Source organism: Vulpes vulpes, chromosome 4 (genome assembly GCF_048418805.1).
Source record: "Vulpes vulpes isolate BD-2025 chromosome 4, VulVul3, whole genome shotgun sequence".
NCBI classification, from domain to species: domain Eukaryota; kingdom Metazoa; phylum Chordata; class Mammalia; order Carnivora; family Canidae; genus Vulpes; species Vulpes vulpes.
This window is the reverse complement of record NC_132783.1, coordinates 96024564-96039164: the sequence shown is the minus strand read 5'-3', so window position 1 is coordinate 96039164 and position 14601 is coordinate 96024564. Positions and strand designations below refer to the sequence as shown.

General features: G+C 49.4%; 1 protein-coding gene across 9 annotated transcripts in view; it reads left to right on the top strand.

Moving 5' to 3' along the window:
* Positions 1-14601, top strand: part of CPLX2 (complexin 2) — a 203937-nt gene that overhangs the window by 180613 nt on the left and 8723 nt on the right. Inside the window, exon 1 of one of the 9 annotated variants that reach the window (XM_026006800.2) lies at positions 10354-10718. The exons of the other annotated variants lie outside the window; for them this stretch is intronic. The gene's annotated coding sequence lies outside the window, so the exon portion shown is untranslated. Of the gene's footprint in view, positions 1-10353; positions 10719-14601 lie in introns of those variants that run through there. 9 annotated transcript variants of the gene reach the window in all.

Below are 14601 nucleotides of genomic sequence, written 5' to 3'. Positions count from 1 at the left end.
CATTGAACAGTTACAAGTGAGAAGGCTTTGGGTCTGATGTTGATGTTGATGATTCAGGGATGAGTAAAACATGATTCTTGCCCTCAAATAGCTTATAATCCAGTGGGAGGAGACAACCAAGGGTGTGTAAATTAATTAAACCAAGGAATAAAATGAACATCAGAGGTGTTGAGTGTTCTGTAGCAGTGAGCGCTATGTAGGAGAACAGTTGTGGTAAACAGGCTGCAAAGGAGGCAGAAGGCAGATCAAGGGAAGCCCTCATGGGTCTGGACGTGATGTCGTTAGGCAATAGTGAGTCATCGAAAGCTTTTGAGCATGGGAGCAACACAGGCAGGATGAAGCTTCATCGTCTTAATGGAGCCAGATAAAGCCCAGAAGAGAGTCACAGGGATGATCAAAGGGCTGGCAACAGGCCTGTGGAGGAGATAGATGAGTGAGGACTGGAAGATGAAGGCCAGTGGAAGTCTTGATCAAAGTAAGGCAGAGGAGCACACAGCTTCCTGATGCTGGACCAAGGCAGGGATGGAGCCATACCATGAAGTCAAAGAGAAATGTGGCTTTTGTTCAACTCTCATCAGGAAAGGTGAGTGTTGTATGCATTAAAAAAAATGTCATTTATATAACTATACCCCAAGAGGGGGTATAGGCTGAAAATGGGGAATAAATGACTATCAAAGAGGTTCTGATAGAGTCCAGAGTTACCAGTAGAGTCATAAAGAGAGGCTGAGGGGCACAGGGATGTCTGGGGATGTTCTTTATTCATTCATTAAATGGTCACTTCCTGAGGGCCTACTTTGAGCCTGGCCCTCCTCTAGGCTCCAGGCCCAGAGACAGGAAGCCAGGCATCCCCACATTGTATTATTTCACAGCCCTATCACTTTCTGAAATGACCTGGACCCCATGTCGTTTCCTCATTTAGCATCTGCTTCCCCTAATAGACGAGAGATGGAACTTTGAATATATATTTTCACTGTTGCTTCCCCAGCACCTAGAGGAGTCTCTGGCATGTAATAGATGCTCACTACATATCTGCTAAGTGAATGCATCCCTCATCTTCTTTTTTTTTAATTTTATTTTTATTTATTCATGAGAGACACAGAGGGGGGGAGAGAGAGAGAGAGAGAGAGAGAGAGAGAGAGAGACAGGCAGAGGGAGAAGCAGGCTCCATGCAGGGAGCCCGATGTGGGACTTGATCCAGAGACTCCAGGATCACACCCTGGGCCAAAGGCAGGTGCTAAACTGCTGAGCCACCCAGGGATCCCCATCCCTCATCTTCTAAGAGTTCAAAATCTTGGGAAAAAGTCAGACAAGGAAACCAACCTTAAGTGCCAAGTTTAGTTTCATTGGTGCTACAATGTAAAGGTCCACATGGGAGCATATAGGAGACCTCTGTTTCAATCCCATTTCCCAGGAGGGATTTCTTTATGCTTTAGCTGAGCCACAATGGTCCAAGTAGAGGCTTACCAAATGAACAGAGCAGACAAGGCCATTTCTCCAGGAGCAAACAGCATGGGCAAACGCTCATAAACACCAGGCAACAGCATGTCCAGGAGCAACATGGAACACAGGTGGCTGGAGACAGAGGTCAGAGTCTGATCATGGAAGGCCTTAAAAGCTGATTTGAAGGATTTAAACTTTCTCTTGAAGGCAATGGGAAGATGAGAAAACATCAAAGTATTTTTGTATCAAAACTAGTCAAGAGGGCAGCCCGGGTGGCTCAGCGGTTTAGTGCCTCCTTCAACCCAGGGCGTGATCCTGGAGACCCGGGATCGAGTCCCGTGTCAGGCTCCCTGCATGGGGTCTGCCTCTCTCTCTCTCTCTCTCTCGTTCTGTCTGTCTCTCATGAATGAATGAATGAATGAATAAATAAATAAATAAATAAATAATTAAATAAATAAATAACAGAAAGAAAGCTAAAGATAAAAAAAAACTAGTCAAGATCCTTTTGGTTACATGTAAAGAAAACAAAAACAAAATAGCTTTAACAAGAACAAGGGGAAAGAGGTAGTTATTGGCTCATAAAAACAACAAGACTTAGGAGAGCTGCAGGCACAGCTTGATCTAAGGTGTTAATGATGTCAGCAGGCTAAGGGTCCCCCACTCTACTTTTCTTGACTCTGCTGTCTCTAAGCTGGTCTCCATTCTGAGGCTTCATGTGGTAGCTCCTGAGAACCTCAGTTCACATCACAGTGGACCTCAAAGGAGAGTCCATTTCCCTCAGCTCAGGCAAAGTCCCAGAACTGAGTCACTTTGGCCCTGAGTGATCTGATTTTGGGTCTGGTGCCTATTGCTGAACTGATCTGGGGGATCAGGGAGACCCTTTGTGCTGATTGGCTCAGTCCAGGTCATGTGATGCGCCCCGGGGTTCAAACGAAATACATGTTTGCTCCTCCAAAGCTGATGCCACGTGAGGGAGGAGTGGCAAAATAAGCTGTGACCACCATGTGTTTTAAGCATGGGAATGAATGATACAATCAGATCCATGTTTTAGAAAGCTATGATTCTCCTATAGATCTGGAAACCAACTAGAAAGTCAACCTAAAGGTAGGAGCAGAGGCAGGAGCAGTAGTTACACTGCTGGTGCTAAGAGCTAGGCTGTGCCAAACTGAGCAGAGGTGGGCAAAGGGCTACCACAGAAGGAGATTTCTTATATAAATCCTTTGGGCATAATTTAGGGCTGAGCTACAGCCCCAACACTCTTGATTACCTTCAGATCTAGAATACTCAGTCGCATTAAGAACCACTGTGTGGCAAGGTGTCCTAGCAGAGTCATCCAAACTGTGGGACCAGTTGTCTTGAAGCTGCAGACCCAGGCTCAGCTTCCAGAAACCCATTTAATCTCCCTCTGGAAACGTGGCCAGCTGCACAGTCACACCAAACTCAAATGCTGATGCCACTACTTCTTGGCTGTGTTATCCTGAACAAGGTGCTTAACCTCTCTGAGTCTGAATATCCCTATATGAATATGAAGTGGAGGTGATGACATTTAAAGTAATGGAAGTGCCAGTGTGGGGATTAAATCAGATAAAGATTATGAATCACCTACTGCAGTGACAGGCTTGGGGGATGAAAATTTCTTCATTCCCCTTTCTGCTTTTCCCTGGCTTCCTCTGCCTGAGACCTCTCCAACCCTTTGTTTGTTTGCCAAGTAAAAGGTGGTTTGGTTTTATTTTGTTTTCTTCCCAGGAGGAAACAACTGGAGGCTGAGTGGTACAGAGCAGCCATTTTTAGATTTGTGGGTGGAAGATTCCTCATTCTTAGGCCTGATGTCTAAGCCCCCTCTGGACTTCCTCCAGGTGGTTCCCATTTGGGAACACAATATCCTGGTCCCTTGTGTGCTGTGCAGGAGGGGAAGAAGGGGCAGAGATGTAGAAGAAACATCTCTGCTATTTTCCTCTAAGCTTCAAATTATCTTCTTTCTTGTCCCAACTTAAACAAACTCAAGGAAATCATGAGGCAGAGTTCTCTGGCCAAGACTAGAAAAGGGAGATTTTTGTCTAATGGTTGCACTGCCGCCCCCCAAATGCCAGAGGAGACCCCCACCTTGCACAGGTGTTGGAGGGAAAGAGAATCCAAGCTTGCTGAGGCTCGACAGCTGTCTCCTAAAACAGTGTCTTTATGTGAGCCTCACAATTGCCCTGGGAGGGTGGGATTATCCCTTCACTTTCACTGAGGTGGAAACAGAGTCTCCAAGAAATCTCACACTGTCTGGCTTGGTGGCAGGGCCGGGATGGGGGCGGGCAGGGCAGAGGGCTGTTGAGCTTGAACCCATGGCTCTTTGTGGCTGGAGCCTGAGATGATTTGGCCGCCCTGGAGGCAGCCACCCTGTCCTTTCCCTGCTTTGGGCTTCCAGTCCCATCTGGCTTGCAAGCTGTGTGTATTTCATTCTGCTCCCCAGAGCTGCCTCTTCACTAGGACAGCACTTAGCATGTTGTATTATCGTCAACTGTTTGTGGCCATCTCTCCCCCGCCTACTTCTGAGTGCTTCAAATCGGAGGCTCCAGTCTGAAAGGATCTTGAGTGTGCGAATCGGTCCGTGTGCTATCCCTCGATGGAGTATATGCATCTCTCACTGCGGACTAAAGAGGGGGAGAGAAACTCTGAAACTTCCTATACGTCTTTGTCTGCCTCGGAGAGTGCCTGGCATAGCACAGGCCCTCCATACATGTTGGATGAACGAATGACTGAGTGAACAATACCTGCCCTGGAGGGCTGAGGGCTGACGTCCATAACATCCCTACAGCAATGCTTGGGACGCTGCATGTGTTCTAAGAAGTGTGGAGCTATATGCTGAGCTGTGACTAAGAAGGAATACTTAACACCGGCGCTAGGAGTTTCCTTAACCAGCTGTGTGGCTCTAAAAAAAAAAAAAAAAAAAAAAAGGCCCTTCCCTTTTCAGGAACACTGGGTTAGATGACTAGAAAGTTACGCTTTCACTGCTGATTTTCTTATGCATGCTTCATCTCCTCCCTTCACTCCACTCCCCTACACACACACACACACACACACACACACACACATACACACACACACGCCCATCAATCTCCAAAATAGCATTCTGCTCTCCCTCAGAGTTCTCTCTCTCTTTCATTTTTTTGACCAGAAGCTCCATGAGCTTATTAACCTCTGTTGTTTAGTCCATGTGCCTCAAATATGAAACAGCAATGATGTCCCCTCCGATTCATTTTATCAAAGAGCAGGATCTGTTCTGTGGGCCAGGGTGTGCAGGTCCTAAATGGAAAGCATAAGTCATTTCCAGCTCACTAGCTCCATAAATGCAGGGGTTCTGCCAGCTGCCTTTGCACCAAGATGGAAAGAACATTTATCTTCACAAATGTAGGCGACACCGTGGAGGCAGTCCTACAAGGGACAGGGGAAAAAGCCTTCCATTCCAAAAGGAGTGATGAGGCTGAAAAGGAAAAGTTCCTCCTAGAACAGGAACAAAATCGCACTTGAGGGTCACTTCCAACTCCACAATTCTAGGTGTTAAGATTCATAGGATCTAAGACCCTAAAGTTGGGAGAGAATGTGTGTAATTAGTTGGATCTAAGCTTTTGTGCATCCTAAAATATTCTATGATTTCATGATCCAGTATTTTTGTTTACTATAACACTACAGCCCAGAATCATCTGAGTCTCAGATTTTAGTGGCCCAAGGCAAGGGTTTTTCAACTAGTGCATATATCAAAACCACCTGGGGGCTTGATGCTGATGCAAATTCCTGGGATCCTATCTCAGAGATTTTGGTTCGGTCCACATGGGAAGTGGCCCCAAAATCTTTTTTTTAACAAGTCTCCCACCCCCAGTGGCTCAGAGTAAGGGTGGGCCACTCTTGGACATACAGTGTATCAAGAGCCTGTCATTCTAGATGTCATTCTAGATTCTGTGGCTCTAAGTGTGATCCTGAAAAGGCCTTTGCTCGTGATTCTAGTATTCTGGAACTCTGTAACTCTGTTTCCGTGTGCCTAAGAGAGGATTCTAAGGTGTAAAAATTGCCTTTCTGAGCATAAGCTTCACAGGAAGGAAGGGGAGAGGATGTCTCGAGGATGGAGGGACATTCTGGAAGGGGAACCTCTTGAGGACACGGAACACACTGATGTTTCACCTTTTGTGCCTGAGCAAGTCCAGGGCTAGGACACAAATGAGGAGACTTAGAGGGATGGACTGTCTGGCTCTGCATTGACATGAGCATATAGGGCCATCAGGAAGAATTCCTGATAGAAAGGGTGGTCCAACCACATGCTGGAGAGCTGGAAGGGCTTAGATTGGAGGACGGGAGGCAGAAGTCCCAGGGTTTACACCAAAACATCCTCCCTGTACCAGATGGTAGGGGAACTACAGACTGGTGTGGCAGGCAGGAAAATGTAAGGTTTCAGGGAAGCTCAAGACGAGAGGGAGTAACTGTGTGGGGATATCCCAGGGTACAACACGTGGGCTGAAAGAGGACTGCTTTGACGTGCTAATAAGTGCCTGGATCCGGGAGGGTGGGGATGGGATGAAGGATGGGATGAAGGATGGCAGAGGACCTCTGAGGAGCTGGTAGGAGGATGCTGGGCTGGGGAGGGGCTCTGAGTTAGGGGTAGGGCTCTGGGATAGAAAGGGGCTCCTCAGGGGATTTACACACACACACTCTATGCAACACCAATGAGTCAGGGTTCAGATGGGGAGCCTGGAACCCTCCTTTCGAGAAACAAGTGGATAATAGAGAATCCAAAGGTTTATGCAGCTTCCCAGGTGGGGCAAGAGCTAGCAGGTGAGGTTGCCAAGAGCCTCTCTGGTGGGGGAGAAAGGGAAAGGGAGAAATCGGTCACACTCAGTGACACATTTATGCCTGCACAGTGATAATGACACACTTTTGGCTACACATACACACCCTTTCTGTCCCAACAATGACAGTGACACATAGGCTAGTCCATTGTGACACACACACCTCTATCCTTACCAGTGATGATGGCATCATTTCATATTGATGGCAACACCCTATCACCTGTGTCATCTCTCCTGGACAGTGACACTAAAACATACACCATTACACAGAAATGGTGATGTCCCAAGAGCCTTTGCATCTGCCACACTAAATGGTACCATCTGTGGTTGTACAGTGCAGAACCTGCACAGCTGTAGGTGGTGACGTTGCCTTACCCTCAGCCCATCATACAATGCCATTAACATATTCCACTGTGACAACAACCCACTTGGCTTTAGGGCTGTGATACACTCACACCAGAGACACTCCACATCAGGAGGGATACACCACCACACACTGAGAATCACATGGTGACAGGCCTACACCTGTCCTACTAGCACCTGTGTCCCTCCATATAGATGCTGCCTACTGCCACCTGCATGGTCCCTTACTGGTGGGCACAAACACTTATGCACCACTGCACACCAATGGGTGTACCTTCACACTGCCACTCCATGTTGAAGGAGACAGACTGGGCCCCTGGCCTCACATCCTGACAATGTCACTCTAGCTATTATCAGTGACAAGAAGGGAGGCACTCATTAGCTGAGTGAGGTGGCCTAGAGCCCTTCCTGTGCACCACCCCCATGGTTCTGTTTCTGCCTCTGGCACACAGGCCACCCCCTCAAACCAAGACCAACTCTGCCCCTCCAGGCTCAAGTTAGAATGGCAGGTGGTGGAGTCAGTGTCTGGAGCATTCAGATGCTTCCCCGCACCCACCAGCTCAACTCCCAGCTGAGGTCAGCCCAGCCAGCAAGCTCTTCCTCATATCCCGCATTGCATCCAGAGTGCCTTCTGGACTGAGGCAACTGCAGGAAAGAAATGGGCTGACCTTTGGACAAACGCCATTCTCACTGATCACTGCATTTATGGTCTGTGACAGTTGTCATTCTTCACACACTGTTCCTCGATCCTCACACAAAGTACTGACATTAGCTCTCTTGATTGGTTTCCTAGTGAACATTCAAAGCATGTACATACTATTTTAAAAATCTGTTCAAATCTGGCCCCCTGCCCCAGACCACAGGGCTTATAAATAGAAGTGGAGATTCAGCACAAGCTAGGGTAAGACACCTTAAGCAGAGCTACATCCATATTTTACCAGGTGACTCTTAGAAACTATCTACAGAGAGGGCTAGGCAGAGCTGCGGCTGCCTGGGGGAGGGGGGGGGGCGCACAGCGGGCTAAATTAGAGATGCAAGAGATGAAGGAGATGCGGACAACCCACATGACATGAGGACCCCAATCTGGGTGTGAATTCAAGGCAGGTTTTTTTTTTTTTAAGTGAGAAACTGGAGAACAGGGAAGATGATAAATGTCAATGTAAAGAAAATCTGCAGAGCAAAAGTTACATTTCCATAGGCTGTGGGATGTGTCAGATGAGAAAGCAGCCCAGGGGGGTGAAAGGACCCCCAGAGCTAGGTGGCAGGCAGGCCTGGGCTGGAATCTTGGCCATGCCAAAGACTCACTGTATCTCTCAGGGGATCAACTACCCCATCTTGGAAATAGAGGTTTGTGTGAACTAAAGGAGAGAATGTAATTTGTGCAGAGCACCAAACTGAGCATCTGACACATAATGGGGGCCTGATGGTTGCTATGATTAGTGGTATTATAATCATTAGGAAATGGCTAAAATATTTAGTGATTTTTCTACGTGGACAGTATTTAGGAACCATGTCTAGGCTGGCAAGAGCAGTCAGGGAGCAGTACTCAGCTCTCCACCATCTTTCTTCAACAGAAAGCATCAGTAGCCACAGTGCCCTGATTTATCCCTAATCATTCAACGAGACGAAGCCAATTAGGCTTGACTGAGCTGTCCTTTTATTCACCAGTAAGATTTTCTATAGCTAGACATGATTCATGTCAGCTCATACAGTTTTTTATAGACTCACAGAAGCTTGAGTTCAAAGGGGACATTAGCTGTCACCTGCCACCCAACTGTCATTTTCCAGGGAATGGGGAACTCACTACCTAATATGAGGCAGTCCGTGCTATAGCTGGACAGCTCCAAATGATAAAAGATTCTTCCTCGTAGAGCTTCTGTCTGCCTCCCTTTACCTTTCCCCCATTGCCCTAATTCTGTCTTCAGGGCTGGTAAAAACAATAGTACTCTTTCTTCCTCACAGTGGTCATTCATTCATCCAAAAAGCATTTCCTTAGCACCAACTTTGTCAGGCACCATGCTAAGTGCTGGAATTACAAACTGAGCAAGTCTTGCCCCTGCAGCATTTTCTCCTCCAGGTGAAACACCCTTAAATCCTTCATCTCTCCTTCATTTGGTCTGATTTCCAGACACCCACCATCTAACCCACTCTTTCTCTCCTAAACATACACAAGCTTATTAAATCCATCTTAAAGTATGGTGTCCAGAACTCACCTCAGTATTCTTCTGAAGGCCAAGTTGGATTTTTAGCCCAGCTTGGTGGATGTTCATGTTAAAGAAAATGCCCATTGTGGAAAAACCCCAGTTGTAACTAAAGTGCTGCCAGCCAGGCCCCATTCACTGAGCTTCTGTTCTAGAAGCACAGGGAGAAAGGAGGGAGAAGGAGAGAGAGGAGGAGGACTGTGAGTCTTGAAATGACATGGTGTCTATCTCCCTACCCAGAACTCCCCTCAGGCATTAGTGGCAAGTCTAAATCACTCTAATCAAACAGCCTCCCCTCTACCCTTCCTCCATTAGTGTCTGCCTCAGGAAAGGTAAGAAAAATTTTAAATGAGCATGCTGATGGCCCAACACATTGTTAAACAGAACTCAGACATAAATGAAGGGCCTTCCCTATACCAAGCCCCAGAGCCTATAAGGGGAGAACAGAAGATGACTCTACAGGTGAGGAGGATGGTTCCATCAGTAGCCTCTGACCTGTGGAGGCCCCTTGCTTTAAGGTCTCTGCTGTGAACTTGTGCAAAGGAACAGTCCCCTCCTTTTGGAACAAAATCATACACCCTTCCTCTCTCAATCCTGTCCCTCTGCAGCTCTTGCTACTCCCTCCTTGGAAGGAAGCCATCCCCTTACAGAAGCAGAAGTCATCTCCACTCTGACATAACCTCTGATTGATGCATAAACTCCTGCAAATCTTTCAAAGGCCTGATGCAAGGTCCCTCCTCTCCTAAGCCATTTTCTTACACATTGGTCTGGATTAAAGGAAGATTTTAGAGCCGAAAGATGGCAGGCAGAATGAAGAGGCTCAATAGGAGAGAGTAATAAAATGAGAAATGAGTGTGAGAGGAGAAGGAAAGTCCTGGGGTGGGGGTGGGGGGCAGCGTAGATGTTGCCCTGCCTCTTGAAGGTCCCTTTTCTTCCCTGGGCATAGAAAGAATTAGCTTTCTAGAATAAACTTTGCTAAAGGATTCCTTATTACTCACAGGATATCAGATCTACAAGGGATTGGCAAGGGGATTTTATACCGTATTTTGCAGCAGTCTTCTTCCTCTGGGTCCACATGAAGGATTCCTTACTTCTTGTTGGGGCCTTACCCACATGATCCATTGGTGTTTCTTCAGCACTCTTGTGCCAGGACATGATGCTGAGGGGCTGTAAAGATGATGTGATGGTGACCTGTAGGAGCTCACAGGAAAAGACAAGCAAACAGGAACAAGAGCCTCTGAAACAGGGGTGTGACTAGGGGTGACAGAAACCCTGAGAAGAGCGTGACCAATTCTTCCTGGAGGAATCAGGAGGGCTTTCCTGAGCAGGTGATCTTTGAGTTTTGCTTTAAAGAACCCTCCACCCTCAGTGCATTGAGGCAATAAGCTTGTGGTCTTAAAAGCTCCGGCCAGGACAAGTGGCTGTAGGGGAGGTTGGGGGGCGTCTTGGGGGGAGGGGACAGCAAAAGGTGGAGGAAAGGGACTGGAGAGAGAAAAGAGGGGAGAAGGAGGAAGAATGGGAAAGGGAGAGGAAGGGGGAGGAGGAAGAGAGAGGAGAGAGGGAGGAGACAAGGGGGAGAGCAAAAGCAGGGGGAGGAGAGGGATAGGCAGAGGAAGAGGGAGAGAGGGAGGGAGAGAGAGAGAGCGAGGGAGAGAGAGGGAGGGGGAGAGAGAGAGAGATTTGAATTTCCCATCTGGAAGGGGAGCGGTAGCACGTCAGGACCAGGCTGAGGGGCGTGATTGGAGGGCGCCTCCGGCAGCCGCCGCGGCCCCAGCTCGCCCGGTGGAGTTGCACGAGGCGGCGGCGGGAGCTGGAATAGCAGAAGGAACCGCCTCGCTGAGTACGCCCGGCGCCCTGCAGCGGCTCAGACGGCTTCGTGGGCCGCCAGGTCGGTGCAGACCACGGGCCGGGAGGGCGGAGCAGGGTCCCGGCTCTCGCTGTGAGGCTGCGGGGCAACCTGGGAGGCCGGGGTGCGGCTTTTGGGGGGACAGCTCCCCAAGGCCCGCCGGGCGCCGCGAAGGGCGGCTGCGCGGCCGCAGCTGGGACCCTCCCGGGCGCGCTCGCTGCGGTGCTGAAAGGACAGCTCCCCGCGAGGGCGCCGCGAGCCGCGGCGGGAAGGGGTGAAGCCTGCGCCAGCTGGGAGGGAGCGGTGGGCCCGGGACCCGGAGACCTCGGGCAGGAGCCCGGGACAGCCTGGCTCCCGGGAGGCAGGACCGCCCCGAGGGCGGCGGGAGACTCAAGTCTGAACCCAGAGAACTTCGAGCTCCCGGGGTTGGGGATGGGGTACGTCGATATAAGCTACTTCAGGCTGTTGTTAACCTGGAAGCCTCCGGAGCCCTCTTGCCCCAGGAGGGGGGAGCCGCCCCGGAGGGGGTTAAGGCTCCGGGAGTGACTCAGAGGGCGCCGGGAGGGGGGCGGACAGGCCGAAGGGGGAGGAGAGGAAAGCCTAAAGCGTGGATTGGAGGTGAGAGGCCAAGGGGACTATTTGTCCTCGGAGGAGGAGCAGCCGAGGTTTGGCCAGCGCACGTTCTCTACTTGGGGTCATTAGTTACTGTCCCATCCAAGACCCTCCCGGCCCCACTCTGCCCCCTCCCCCATCAAAGTTTGATACCTGGCTGGGTCTTGGGGTTGGAGCTTTGTGTGTTGGGGGAGGGGCGCTCTCAGTGGCCAACGAGGAGCTCCATGGCAGAGCTGCTGGCAGTGCTGGCCTCCGCAGGGGACCCGGAGAGGGGCGCCTGGATTCTTACCCTCTTCTGCGGGGGGACCGCGAAGCCCCCGCCAATTCCGCTTTTCTGACGGAGCGGGTTCCCTTACCCCCTCCCATCCTCCACTGCCCCATTCCCCTCCCCCAGTGCTTCTCCCTTCCAGGGGCGTAGAGCGGGGGTGGGGTGGGGGATAAAGGGACATCCCCTGTCTCAGCCATCGCCATTAGCATTAGGGTCCCCTGTGAAAAGCAAATGAGTGTTGGATTGAGTAGCGGTGAATACTGCCCGGACTTAAGCCATAAGAACAGAAAAACAGTCACAAGGACAAACACTGCAGGTGCCCGAATCTGCTTGTCGGATGGGGGTGGTGGGCCAGTCCCAAAACCGCTTGGGGCTCAGGAGGCCAAGCCAGAGGAGATACCTCCGCTGCCTTCGGGCTGGGACATGCTGGAGGAAGTCCGAGAGGGAAAGCTGAAGGTATGTCCTAGGTCTTGGATGCGCTAAAGGCACGGAAACGTGCTGCAGCAGCATCCCTCTTTCTCCCTGTTTTTGTCTCCCCTCCCCCAGCGCCGCACCACCACCACCACACCCCACAACCACCACCACCACCACCACCACCACCACCACCACCACCACCACCACCACCCTTCCCGCGCAGGGATACACCACGGTTTCCCATAGAACCACTGAGGAGCGCCTCCTGGTGGTCTGGCCAAAATCCTCAACTGCATGCAACCTGCCCGACCTCAGCACTCCTACAGGCATATGGCAAAATATCTACACACACGCCTGCACACACGCTCACGCAGACTCACATGATGCCTAAGTTCAGAGTTAAACACACAGGATCATACTCTGAATGCGTACAATCACATACTCGCTGATATACACTAAATTCAACCCAGCGAATATGTCAGGAGGTTCTACCATGAACCAGGAGATGTTATGGACTCTGGGATAACGGAAATAAATGAGATACAGGTCCTGCCCTGAAAAGAACTCAGAGTGATCAGGAAGGGAAAGACACACAGCTGGGCAGAGCACATGAGCTGGAGGCAGGCAAGGCTGCCCTAGAAAGTACCATAGATCTCTGAAGAGGAAGACACCGTCACGTCTCACCCAGGAGATGCAGGATATTTCATAGAGGGAGTGATTTGAGAGGGATCTTTGAAAATTAATATTGCTACTGCTAAGTATGATGATGATGATGATGATGATGATGATGATGATGATGATAGCTAATACATACGGAGCACCTACTATGTGCCAAACACTAGGCTGAGCACTTTATTTGCATTATCTCATTTAATGTTCACAATATGCCTTAGGCATAGGCATTATCGTCTCCATTTTACAGATGAGAAAATATTAAGTCACTTGCTCAAGGTCACTTAGTAAGTTGTGAAGCTAGGATTTGAACCGGCAGAGATAACGTTAAGAGGCTCCCGGGCTGTAAAAACAGCATGAACAAATGCCCGGTGGTTTTCAAATAGAATATGTGTTGGAGTATAGCTGAAGCAGAGCCACATGCAAGGGATGGGAAACTAATGGCAAGGTAGGCAGGTGCTAGATCCTGCAGGACTTGAAGGTCAGCACAAGGACTATGGTAAGTTTAACAAGGCCATGGGGAGCCATTGCAGGTTGTTTTTGAAGAGCAGATCTGCCCTTTTGGACAATTAATTGAACAGCCATGTGGAGGATGGATGAGAACTGAGGGAGGGACAGACTTAGAGGTTATGCACAAATTCAGAACCTTGAGGCCCTGAACCAAGACATTAGCAGCCTTAGGATAAGAGGGTGTGGATGCAGGATGTACCATGAAGCTACAGTCACTGGACTTCTCTCTTAGCACCCCATCTCAATTTTAACTCACCAATTCCTTGTGTGGTCTTTTGTCCAGTGTCTTCCTCCCCCAAACTGAATGCTGTGAGAGCAAACTGACTCCCTTCTTCCCTGCCACAGCCCAGCATTGAGAACAGTGTTTGGCAGAATAGATACTCAAAGAATATCGGTAGTGTGAGTGAGTGAGTGAGTGAGTGAATGAAGAAGTCCCTGACTCCAGAATTTTCAGCTGAGGCAACTGGAAAAAACACGCTAGAAGAAAAGATGATTGGGTGAGGAAAGCAAGGGTGAGACTGATCTTTGGACAGATTGAATCTGAGATTATCCATGTGACGATATCCAGCAGAGAATTAAATGTGCAGGTGCAGGGGAGTGTCTGTGAATAAAGAAGGGCATAAATCAATAGGTTTGGTGAGATTCCCAAGGCAGACAGTGGGGGGAGGAGGGACAGCAGAAGGGGGAAGAGGGAGAGAGATTGGGGGAACATTTACATTTTAAAGGAAAGAAGTCAGCAAAGGAGAGAGAGAAGACTTGTCTGAGAAGCAAGCTGAAGATCACAGGAGTGCTCTGTCATAGAATTCAGGAGATTCAAGAAGAAGGCTGAAAAACAGAGAGATGGGGAGAGAATAGGGGTCCATCAACAACATCTAATGCTACAGAAGGATGGGAGAGCTGGAGAGCTGTGAAAACACTCCAGGGTCTGGAATCTGGGAGGCCTCTGGTGATTCTGACCAGGGCAATTTCGGTGGCAGTACAGAAGCAGCAGATCTCTGATCTCACAGAGCTGCAGCTGACCCAGAGGTGAAAGAGTGGAGGCTCCAAGTGGAGACCCCTTCATCACAATGGAAGAGGGCAGAGATTAAGGGAAAGGTGGTTCAGAGCAGGAACTGGAGAAGAGAGGGGATAAGAGACCTATAGAGAAGAGACTGAGGATGTGAGGAAGAAGGAGCATGAAAGACTCAAGGAGGAGGTATAAGGAGAGAAGATTTGCAGCTCAGGCAGACAGATTAACTTCAGGGGGAAGGAGGGAGCCCTTGTCTTCAGAAGCTAGGAAGGAAGGTTGCAGGAGCTGGCATCAATCATTTTGATAATGATAGCAGTCACCATTTACTGAGCCCCCCTCATGTGCCAAGCACATTGCATCCATTGTTTCTAAATTTTCAAAGTGGTATTGTAATCCTCACTTATAAGGAAGAGAGGTTAAGTCAATTATTCACCATCATA